General features: G+C 44.4%; 1 non-coding gene across 1 annotated transcript; it reads right to left on the bottom strand.

The window, feature by feature from the left end:
• Positions 1-10,131: 10,131 nt before the first annotated feature.
• Positions 10,132-10,206, bottom strand: Trnaa-ugc (transfer RNA alanine (anticodon UGC)). Its single transcript has one exon. It is a non-coding gene; the product is annotated as a tRNA-Ala (tRNA).
• Positions 10,207-12,412: the final 2,206 nt, after the last annotated feature.

The raw sequence follows: 12,412 nt of genomic DNA, 5'->3' as shown, positions 1-12,412 counted from the left end.
TGACGTCTCTGATCACTGTAATAAGTTTAGTGTCTGTGTTTTGCGACCGCATCGCAAAACCGTGCGATTAGTAGACGAAAGGACATGCCTCTCCAATGGGAACGGAAAACATTTGATCGCAAGGTCATAGGTCAACCGATTCCTCCACAGGAAAACACATCTGATATATTCTATACGACACTGGTGACGGCATGTGCGTCACATGACAGGAATATGTTGTCGACCGACCTAAATTGTACACTTAGCGAATGGGTAAAAAGACTCTTCTACCTTGCCCGATTTAGGATGTGATAATTACTCCCAAAAAAGTGATGAAAACATAAGAGTTTGTCACATAAACTGGAAATAAAAAATTAAAATTTTCACTCGATTGAAGATTTGAACCATGGACCTTCCGTTCCGCTGCTCACGTTACCACGAGACCACGGAGCTCCTGCTGTCACAGCGTCCTTGATGTTACCTATCTTCCCATGAACTACTCAGTTTGTATATTTTGCTTATTTTTTCTCAGTTCCACACAACTTCTTCCTGTTTTCTCAATTGATCTGTGTTCAGTTTTTCAAGGCCTATCCACTGTGCCAACTTATAACTAAATCTGAGGGGGGTGCGATGAGGAGGTTCCCTTGTTAGCTTGCAATAATCGCGGAAACCTTGCCTAGCGCGAAGTTCCAGGCTACTGAAAAAATGCGCAGGTGACTCCTGTGCAAGCCTATATGAAAGATAAAATAACGGACCCAGAGAATTACAGACCGGTACCCTTAACATCGGTATTTTACATGATTCTAGAACATATTCTCTGTTCGAATGTAATAAACATCCTAGACACCGAAAACCTTACGTCCACGAATCAGTACGGTTTTAGAAAGCATCGCTCATGAGGAACTCGTCCTTTTCCAGATAATATACTGCGAATTGTGGATGAAAGGCCACAGATAGATTCCGTATTTCTAGATTTCCGAAAAGCATTTGGCACGGTGCCCCATTGCAGTCTATTAACGAAGGTACCAGCGTATGAAATAGGTTCCCAGGTACATGAATGGCTCAAAGACTTTTTAAGTTGTAGAACCCAGTATGATGTCCTCGACGGCGAGTGCCCATCAGAGACAAGAAAGAGATAAGACCGATATTACAGTATTTACTGTATACATACGTAAATGATCTGGCGGACAGGGTGGGCAGTAACGTGCTGCTGTTTGTTGATGATGCTGTGGTGTACAGGAAGGTGTCGTCGTTAAGTGGCTGTAGGAGGATACAGGATAACGTAGATAAAATTTATAGTTGCTGTGATGGGTGGCAGTTGTCTCTAAATGTATAAAAAATTAATGCGGATGAATAGGCAAAACAAACCCAGTAAGTACGGATACAGCATTAGTAGTATCCGGTCTGAAACAGTCACATCGTTTAAATATCTAACCGTAACGTTACAGAGCGATTTGAAATGTAACAACCATGTGAGAACTGTGTAAAGGAAGGCGAATGGTCGACTTCAGTTTAGTGGGAGAATTTTAGGAAAGCGTGGCTCATCTGTAAACATGACCATTCATAGGGCGCTAGTGCGACCTATTCTTTTGTTCTTGAATATTGCTCGAGTGTCTGGGATACGTAGCAGGTCGGTTTAACGGAAGAATCGAAACAGTTCAGAGTCGGGCTGCTAGAAACTGGTAGGTTTGAACAGTACACAAATATTATGGGAATGCTTCGGGAACTCAAATGGCAATCCATGTAGGGAAGGCGACATCCCTTTCTGTAACACTACTGAGAAAATTTAGAATATCGGCATTTGAAACGATCTGCAGAACGATTCTACCACCGCCAACACACATTTCTCGTAAGGCCCACGGAGAAAAGATACAAGAAATTAGGACTCATACGGAGGCATATAGCAGTCTTTCTTCCCGTCGCTCTGTCTGCGAGTGGTATAGGTGGTATACGATACCACCCGCCACACACCGTACAATGGCTTGCGGTGTATGTAGAGAGATGCAGATGAAGAGTATTGCCATCCCTGTTCGCTTATCACACCCTTTGCAGGCTTTGCTGCATTTCCTGCTAACACTAAATGAACCAGCGTCATCTGTACTTTGTCAATGTTTTTCTGTCGATTGTATCATGTACGAATGAAATATTGAGCAATGGTATTCCAGAAGAGAAGACGTAAGCAGTATCTTTTTAGGGATTGTTGCACTTTTCAAGTGTTTTGCCAATAAAACGCCGTCTTAGGTACACCTTCTCTAGATTTTCCGTATGATAGTTTCTAAGATAAACAGGATACTTTTATTATCAGGATCACCAACATGAACTACTTCTGTTCGCTTTAATCTATTCAGAGACCTTACCACAATACATAATGACGTCCATTTTTAGTTTTCTAAAAAAAAAAGTATACTTTTGTACTATGGGATTTTGTTTTTTAACTAAAATGTATCTGCCCATAATCTCTAATGGAATATAGTGGTGGGGACCAGAAACGAATAGGTCATCCACTTAGATGCTATATACGAACACTACGGTGTCTATACCAAATGATCCTAAGAATTCAATAAAAATTTTTTGTACGAAGGTTTTGAAACGAAACTTTGCATGATACAATCTGAGCTAATGGATCAGTGTGAGAAATGAAGCAGATAATGTTTCTAAATACTGCCGTTTACTGTGTATGTAGGCTGTTTAGGTTTTTATGTTGGTAACGTCACGTAGCGCTCTGTATGAAAATCACTGGCTGTGCTGTGTGCAGTCTGTGGCTGGTTGGAATTGTTGGAATATTCGCTATTGTAGTGTTGGGCAGTTGGATGTGAACAGCGCATGGCGTTGTGCAGTTGGAGGTGTGCCGCCAGCAGTGGCGACAGTAAATTTGTAAGACTGGATGTCATGAACTGATATATATATACAGTGTGTTACAAAAAGGTACGGCCAAACTTTCAGAAAACATTCCTCACACACAAATAAAGAAAAGATGTTATGTGGACATGTGTCCGGAAACGTTTAATTTCCATGTTAGAGCTCATTTTAGTTTCGTCAGTACGTACTGTACTTCCTCAATTCACCGCCAGTTGGCCCAATTGAAGGAAGGTAATGTTGACTTCGGTGCTTGTGGTGACATGCTACTCATTGCTCTACAGCACTAGCATCAAGCACATCAGTACGTAGCAGCAACAGGTAAGTGTTCATCACGAACGTGGTTTTGCAGTCAGTGCAATGTTTACAAATCCGGAGATGGCAGATGCCCATTTGATGTATGGATTAGCACGGGGCAATAGCCGTGGCGCGGTACGTTTGTATCGAGACTGATTTCCAGAACGAAGGTCTCCCGACAGGAAGACGTTGGAAGCAATTGATCGGCGCCTTAGGGAGCACGGAACATTCCAGCCTATGACTCGCGACTGGGGAAGATCTAGAACGACGAGGACACCTGCAATGGACGAGGCAATTCTTCGTGCAGTTCACGATAACCCTAATGTCAGCGTCAGAGAAGTTGCTGCTGTACAAGGTAAAGTTGACCACGTCACTGTATGGAGAGTGCTACGGGAGAACCAGTTGTTTCCGTACCATGTACAGCGTGTGCAGGCACTATCAGCAGCTGATTGGCCTCCACGGGTACACTTCTGCGAATGGTTCATCCAACAATGTGTCAATCCTCATTTCAGTGCAAATGTTCTCTTTACGGATGCCGCTTCATTCCAACGTGATCAAATTGTAAATTTTCACAATCCACATGTGTGGGCTGTCGAGAATCCGCACGCAATTGCGCAATCACGTCATCAACACAGAGTTTCTGTGAACGTTTGGGCAGGCATTGTTGGTGATGTCTTGATTGGGCCCCATGTTCTTCTACCTACGCTCAATGGAGCACGTTATCATGATTTCATACGGGATACTCTACCTGTGCTGCTAGAACATGTGCCTTTACAAGTACGACACAACATGTGGTTCATGCACGATGGAGCTCTTGCACATTTCAGTCGAAGTGTTCGTACGCTTCTCAACAACAGATTCGGTGAGCGATGGGTTGGTAGAGGCGGACCAATTCCATGGCCTCCACGCTCTCCTGACCTCAACCCTCTTGACTTTCATTTATGGGGGCATTTGAATGCTCTTGTCTACGCAACCCCGGTACCAAATGAAGAGACTCTTCGTGCTCGTATTGTGGACGGCTGTGATACAATGCGCCATTCCCCAGGGCTGCATCAGCGCATCAGGGATTCCATGCGACGGAGGGTGGATGCATGTATCCTCGCTAGCGGAGGACATTTTGAACATTTCCTGTAACAAAGTGTTTGAAGTCACGCTGGTACGTTCTGTTGCTGTGTGTTTCCATTCCATGATTAATGTGATTTGAAGAGAAGTAATAAAATGAGCTCTAACATGGAAAGTAAGCGTTTCCGGACACATGTCCACATAACATATTTTCTTTCTTTGTGTGTGAGGAATGTTTCCTGAACGTTTGGCGGTACCTTTTTGTAACACCATATACAGGGTGAGTCACCTAACATTACCGCTGGATTTATTTCGTAAACCACATCAAATGTTGACGAATCGATTCCACAGACCGAAGATGAGGAGAGGGGCTAGTGTAATTGGTTAATACAAACCATTAAAAAATGCACGGAAGTATGGTTTTTAACACAAACCTACGTTTTAAATGGAACTCCGTTAGTTTTGTTAGCACATCTGAACACATAAACAAATAAGTAATCAGTGCCGTTTGTTGCATTGTAAAATGTTAATTACATCCGGAGATATTGTAACCTAAAGTTGACACTTGAGTACCACTCCTCCGCTGTTCGATCGTGTGTATCGGAGAGCACCGAATTACGTAGGGATCCAAAGGGAACGGTGATGGACCTTAGGTACAGAAGAGACTGGAACAGCACATTACGTCCACATGCTAACACCTTTTTATTGGTCTATTTCACTGACGCACATGTACATTACCATGAGCGGTGAGGTACACGTACACACGTGGTTTCCGTTTTCAATTACGGAGTGGAATAGAGTGTGTCCCGACATGTCAGGCCAATAGATGTTCAATGTGGTGGCCATCATTTGCTGCACACAATTGCAATCTCTGGCGTAATGAATGTCGTATACGCCGCAGGACATCTGGTGTAATGTCGCCGCAGGCTGCCACAATACGTTGTTTCGTATCCTCTGGGGTTGTAGGCACATCACGGTACACATTCTCCTTTAACGTACCCCACAGAAAGAAGTCCAGAGGTGTAAGATCAGGAGAACGGGCTGGCCAATTTATGCGTCCTCCACGTCCTATGAAACGCCCGTCGAACATCCTGTCAAGGGTCAGCCTAGTGTTAATTGCGGAATGTGCAGGTGCACCATGATGCTGATACCACATACGTCGACGCGTTTCCAGTGGGACATTTTCGAGCAACGTTGGCAGATCATTCTGTATGTTGCAGCTCTTTGGGCCCCTGCAATGAAGTGAGGACCAATGAGGTGGTCGCCAATGATTCCGCACCATACATTTACAGTTCACGGTCGCTGCCGCTCTACCTGTCTGAGCCAGCGAGGACTGTCCAAGGACCAGTAATTCATGTTCCGTAGATTCACTGCCCCGTGGTTTGTGAAACCCGCTTCATCGGTAAACAGGTAGAACTGCAACGCATTCTCTGTTAATGCCCATTGACAGAATTGCACTCGATGATTAAAGTCATCACCATGTAATTGCTGATGTAGCGACACATGAAACGGGTGAAAGTGGTGACGATGCAGTATGCGCATGACACTACTTTGACTCAGTCCACCGGCTCTCGCAATGCCCTGTGTACTCATGTGTGGGTTCATGGCAACAGCAGCTAACACACCAACTGCACCCGCTTCACCTGTGACGGGCCTGTTACGGACCCGTTTGCGTGCTACGACCGTACCAGTTGCATACAGTTGGCGGTAGATGTTTTGCAATGTTTTGCAATGCTCTCTGTCCGGGTACCGTTCTGCATACACCCTGCAGGCTTCAGCTGCATTTCGTCGACACTCGCCATAGATCAGTATCACCTCCGCCTTTTCAGTTCGAATACACCATGGTCACAGTTCCTAGAACACTACACTATCACAGACGTCTGGTAACACGGTGTACTATAGTTGGTCTGCGTGCGGAGACGAATGCAGAATAACAATAGCAGCAAGCGCTACATGCGGACACTGCGACAGCTAGACCAAACCACAACCGTGCACTACAGCCACACTCGTAAACACGGTCGTCATCGTAAACATGTCCCTGCAGATGCTGCTCGCCGACCGTGGCCCATGTTTGTTGCAACACGCAACTGAACGTCGGAGGTTTCAAGCGTCAACTTTAGGTTACAATATCTCCGGATGTAATTAACATTTTACAATGCAGCAAACGGCACTGATTACGTATTTGTTTATATGTTCAGATGTGCTAATAAAACTAACGTGGTTCCATTTAAAAAACGTAGGTTTGTGTTAAAAAACATACTTCTGTGCATTTTTGTATGGTTTGTATGAAACAGTTACACTAGCCCCTCTCCTCACGTTCGGTCTGTGGAATCGGTTCGTCAGTATTTGATGTGGTTTACGAAATATATCCAGCGGTAACGTTAGGTGACTCACCCTATATATATATATATATATATATATATATATATATATATATATATATATATATATATATATAAAATGACTTTTGAACACTATTAAGGTAAATACATTGTTTGTTCTCTATCAAAATCTTTCATTTGCTAAGTATGCCTATCAGTAGTTAGTGCCTTCAGTAGTTAGAATCTTTTATTTAGCTGGCAGTATTGGCGCTCGCTGTATTGCAGTAGTTCGAGTAACGAGGATTTTTACGAGATAAGTGATTCATGAAAGGTATAGGTTATTGTTAGTCAGGGCCATTCCTTTGCAGAGATTATAGAAAGTCAGACTGCGTCGCGCTAAAAATATTGTGTGTCAGTTTAGTGATGATCAGAATAAGTAAAAGGCGAAATGTTTGAGTACGTTCAGTTCTGCTCAGCTGTTTGAAGACGAAAGAATGTAAGAGGTTTATCAGCACAGCAATTCATTAATTTTTTAAGGGGATGTTTCAGCTGTAAGGCTGTATTGTAATAACAGTGCAAAACTGAGAGTGAGCGACTTTTTACTCTGGAGCTCTCCCTGGCAGATTAAAACTGTTTGCCATAGTGAGGCTCGAACCTGGATCCTCTGGCTTTCTCAGGCGGTTGCTGTTACGGACCAAGCTATCCAGCTACGACAAACGATTCACCGTGACAACATTACTTCTGCTAGCACCACTGCGATACTTTCCTAACTTTATAGAGATTCTCTTGCATATCCTGCAGTATATTGTCATTGTAGTACTAATTTTGTAACCTTCAAGCTTAGGTCCTGTACTTTCGTTGTACTGCGATAGATAGCAGCCAAATGACCAGCGTTCTATAATGTCGTCACAGCTGAACAAAAGCGCCAATTGAAATACATCGGTGCTTGCTAAAGGTGTATTCACGCAATACAGTAGGTGTGAGTAATGTGAGGTGATGGTCACTGCGTTAACGAAACGCAGTGGTGGAAGTGTGTGTAAGACAAGCCACATTTTCGTCGCTTTCGCTTAGCGACCTCCTAAATATCGCGTAGCCTCTCGATCAACTAATCTGTGACGATTGGCGGATTATGTGAGATCAGACCTGGTGTCACCATTACGAGCTGTGATCTAAAAGACAGTCCATGCAATGGTGACATGCGAACTCTCCAACAAAGAAGTTCAAGACTCAACCATACGGGAGGCAAAGTGATACACATAGTCTCCTGGGACAAGTGGGCTGTATTTCTTTTGCATGCCTTGTAGCCTAAAGCAACTGTCACTTCAGAACACCCAGGACGACACTGAATAGGCCGAAAGCCCAAATTCCCACTCAGGCCAGATTAAAAAAAAACTGCATTCGCAACACGATAACGCAAGCCCCGCAGTAATTTTTTTGACTGTAAACTCATGACCAAACTTGAATGGTCTGTCCAGCCACATCCACGACATATTCTGATTCAGCATCCTCAACAACCTATTTTCTTTGGGCCTTTGAAAGATGTATTACACGATTAACTTTTTCCAGACTCAGAGGCTGTCATCAAAACTTTAAGATTGTGGGCAGCGTAAGCTGATCCAAGTTGTTAAGAACGCGGCATCCAGGATCAAGTGCGTATCGAATGGTGACGACAACGTGGATAAAAGACTGTCTATTGCTGTAAGTGACTGAGTGATTGAGCTTTTCTATCTGTTGTAGTTTCCGTGAAAATAAACGGGAAGCATTAATTTCGGAATGACCTTCGTATTTTCGGTTATAAAAGAGGCATTTACTATGCAGCACATCATCCATGTTCATTCAGTCGCTCATGAGCGAAAATTGGTTATAAATTTTATCAGAACTTCAGTCGTGGTGCAGTTCTCGTACAGACGAATCGTCAGTTTAGTGAGGACATCACGAGGTTCACACTAATAGCTACAGTATTACTATCAAGGCCGTCAGTGTACTACCTAAATGTTTTACTGGCTTATAAATAGCGTATGGTTTCGGTGCTTCCTGTACTAGGATGACTATTCTTTTCCGCTTAAGGAAAACTAAACTTTATTTCTTTTCTTCATATTTCCTTATACAGAATAAAATCCGAACTCCATCGATAAAAATTTCCGTACTCGTTCAGGGATATTTTCTGAGTATTTTGATGTAAGGAGCTCATGGGCGCAGGTGGCTCGCATCAGAGTATTTGCATTGCATTTGAATTCTTGTGGCCATTCATGTTTGTATCTGTGTTTCACCGACAATATCTACACAAGAGCGCAAACGTCGACGGTAACTGCTGTTTGTCTCCTTTGGAAACAAGCTTGTCCCATCACGCTGTTGACAGAAGTAATGTCCACGTTACACATCACCCTCAAGATTGCAAGAGGTTCTTTTTTCTTTGTTGTTCGTTTTCTTTATTTTCTCAGTCTTTTGTTTGGTTTGATGCGGTGCGCTAAGAGCTCCTCGGCTGAGACAACTTCTTCGTCTTTAAGTAGCACTTGCGCCCAGCGTCTTCATTTATTTTCTCGATGTCTTTCTCAACAATTTTTCCCCTACGTAACTCTTTCAATTGCAAAGGAAATTAATCCTTGACGTCGAAACACATTTAATATCTTCCTGTCTGTTACTCTTGTTCATCTCGCCATTTCTGCGGAAAACGTTGTCATTTCTTGTTTTACCAGTCCGATTCTCAAAAGTACAGAGAGACTTGCTGATGAAGCACTGAATTATGTGGGTTTACTGGATACAACGAAAGAGTTGTAAGTACTGTTATGTGCCCTTCATCGCTGTGGGAAAAACTGTGAAACTCTTTCGTAGTACCAGTTGCTTCAGTACTGTGAACGTATCTTCACAGAAGCAAAGTTAACTGAGGTAACAAACCGAATAAATCGTACTTACACTATTACACTGCAAAGACCCACCGGAAATCACCGGTTTTTCATAGCATAATATTCTGAAAATGTTGCTCAATAGCTTTCATCGTGCCAGGGAACCAGCTTGGCGTAACGCACGTTATCGAGCCCTGATCCCAGACCTGTACCACACGCATATGTGCCTAATAATATATTAAAGATCCCTATTTTGCCCGACGGCAGCGTTATTTGTCTCTACACTTTTCTGAATCTTGAGTTAAAACTTCCAGCTTAAGTCGTATATTTTAGAGTCCATATTTACTAGACATTTTTGCTTCGAACGATCGTTCCTGTCATATCCCTAAATACTGATCATTCCTCCTGGGACCCCCTACATAATACCATTCCTTACTGTGTCGTTTCTGATTGCGGGAGAAATCGTGGAAGGCGAAATGGCAGCTACCTCTGAAGATGTATTCCGTAGTACAAACGGAACGTCAGAGAAGTTTGTCGGAGTTGAAGGTCTAGCAGTAAAGAGCGTATCTTGAAATCTAGAGCACACGGTGTCGAATCTCGAACGGACCACGGATACTTTCTTATATGGATATGATGTCTGTTCTTTCGGACATGTCCGAAAGAACAGACACCATTGATGACCTGCAGCCGTCTAGAACGAAATTAGAATTATATTAATACCTTGAGCTGCTGACGGGCGTTGATATATATCAACAGCGACAGGTGAAAATGTGTGCCCCAACCGGGACTCGAACCCGGGATCTCTTGCTTGCATGGCAGACGCTCTATCCGTCTGAGCCACCGAGGGCAGAGACGACAGCGCGACTGCGGGAATTATTTCGCAAATGCCTCCCGCGAGACCTACCTCCTCATCTTTTATGTCCACAGACTACATTTGTAGTGCCCCACCCCAACACACTCATTACTCGTGGAAGACATAATTACCAAGTCCCATAAGAGTTCGGGGAATATGTGTGCACCCGCATGGAAGAAGAAGATCATGGCCGGTTTGCCAAAACTATATACTTATGTGGATATGGCGTTTGTTCTTTAGGACATGTCCGAAAGAACAGACACCATTGATGGCTTGCAGCCATCTAGAACGAAATTAGAATTACATTAATACCTTCAGCTGCTAACGGGCATTGATATATATCAATGGGGACAGGTGAAAATGTGTGCCCCGACCGGGACTCGTACCCGGGATCCCCCTGCTACGCGGGAGGCGTGCAGTGGCGCTGTCCTCTGTGCCCTCGGTGGCTCAGCTGGATAGAGCGCCTGCCATGTAAACAAGAGGTCCTGAGCTCGAGTCTTGGTCGGGGCACACATTTTCACCTGTCCCCGTTGATATATATCAATGCCCGTTAGCAGCTCAAGGTGTTGATATAATTCTAATGACGGATATTTTCAATCTGAGAGTTGCCAAGTACGAAACGTGGTTCGGATGCGACATTAAACTGTAGGTCCCCTTCCCACAGTTGGATAATTGGTTTAGATGAGGGACACACAAGTAGACGGCCGAAGTGGCCGTGCGGTTACAAGCGCTGCAGTCTGGAACCGCAAGACCGCTACGGTCGCAGGTTCGAATCCTGCCTCGGGCATGGATGTTTGTGATGTCCTTAGGTTAGTTAGGTTTAACTAGTTCTAAGTTGTAGGGGACTAATGACCTCAGCAGTTGAGTCCCATAGTGCTCAGAGCCATTTGAACCATTTTGACACACAAGTCGCCGAAGTGCCGTCCAGTTGAGAGACTTGCAAGAGACCATTAAGCCACACGAAATTACTACTAGAGGGTAGTTTGAACTGAGGTAAATACTGGTCGTGGAAGCCTAAATTGTTCTGATGCGCCTCATACTGCGTCATATTCTCCGGATTGTTTACCGTATTATCATCGCTGTACAATTTTTTTCTGCTGATACCTTCGCAAATCGGGAGCTCGACGATTGAAATCCGCGTCCAGTGACCCAGGCAAATGCTGGGATAGTTCCTTTGAAAGGGCACGGCCGATTTCCTTCCCCATTCGTGACACAGTCCAAGCTTGTACTCCGTGTCTAATGAGCTCGATGTTGACGGGACGTTAAACCCAGTCTTGCTTCCTTCCTTCTTAGGTAAGTTCGCAGTCATTGTTAGTTTCAGAGACAGCTAAATAAATACCTTCGCTCTTTTGTTTCCTGCCGGTGACGATTTCTGTAGTGCTGTTGCCGCCTCCCGCATTGTTTACGGGTTACGGCACGGCGGCGCTGTGTACGCCGGTTGGTAAACAGCTCGTGGGTACGGAACCTGCCTCAGCGCACGGCGTCTGAAAACAGAGCGAGGCCGCTGGCTCAGCCGAGGCCGCGGTGTCGGTGTCGTTATCAGCTCGGCTGACCGTCCGCACCGCAACTGCGCAGAAGCCCGTCCAGCGCCGTCCGTGCGCTCAGGCACAACGCAGAGGACGAGGACCGCGCCGTTAAACCGCGTTTCTGCGTGCTACGTTTTTACTCGCTGACTGTGGCTTTTGCATATTGCAATCTGAGCACCGACGCCTAAAGCCATGATAGTGCATAGAATTAATCCAGTATTGTACACACAGATATGAAGGTGAAACATACTACATACACTGACGAGCCAAAGTAATGGGCCCATCTGCCTTATAGCGTATTAGCCCCACGTTGTAACCCAAAACATTAGATTTTCTACATAACATCGATTCGACAATTCCTTGGTAAGTTTCCAAAGGTCTTTGGCACCAGACACATATTCACAGGTCACGCAGTTCCCATAAATTACACGCAGTTTCCATAAATTACTGGCCGGTGGTTTGTGAGCGTGTACCTGGCACCCAGTATCTGTTACGGGTTTCAGACCATGTGAAGGCATCAGTGTCGGGTCACTACTATGCTCTTCAAACCACTGTAGTGTGATTCTGATCTTGTGACACGGTTATTCTTATGGAAGAGCTCAGGTGTGAAGTGATAACTTGTTTCCTGTGCACATTTCTTGAGCATTTGACACGTTCCACATCATAACGATTTTC

This window comes from Schistocerca serialis, chromosome 6, assembly GCF_023864345.2.
Source record: "Schistocerca serialis cubense isolate TAMUIC-IGC-003099 chromosome 6, iqSchSeri2.2, whole genome shotgun sequence".
Taxonomy (NCBI): Eukaryota; Metazoa; Arthropoda; class Insecta; order Orthoptera; family Acrididae; genus Schistocerca; species Schistocerca serialis.
This window is presented reverse-complemented; position numbering and strand designations above follow the sequence as displayed.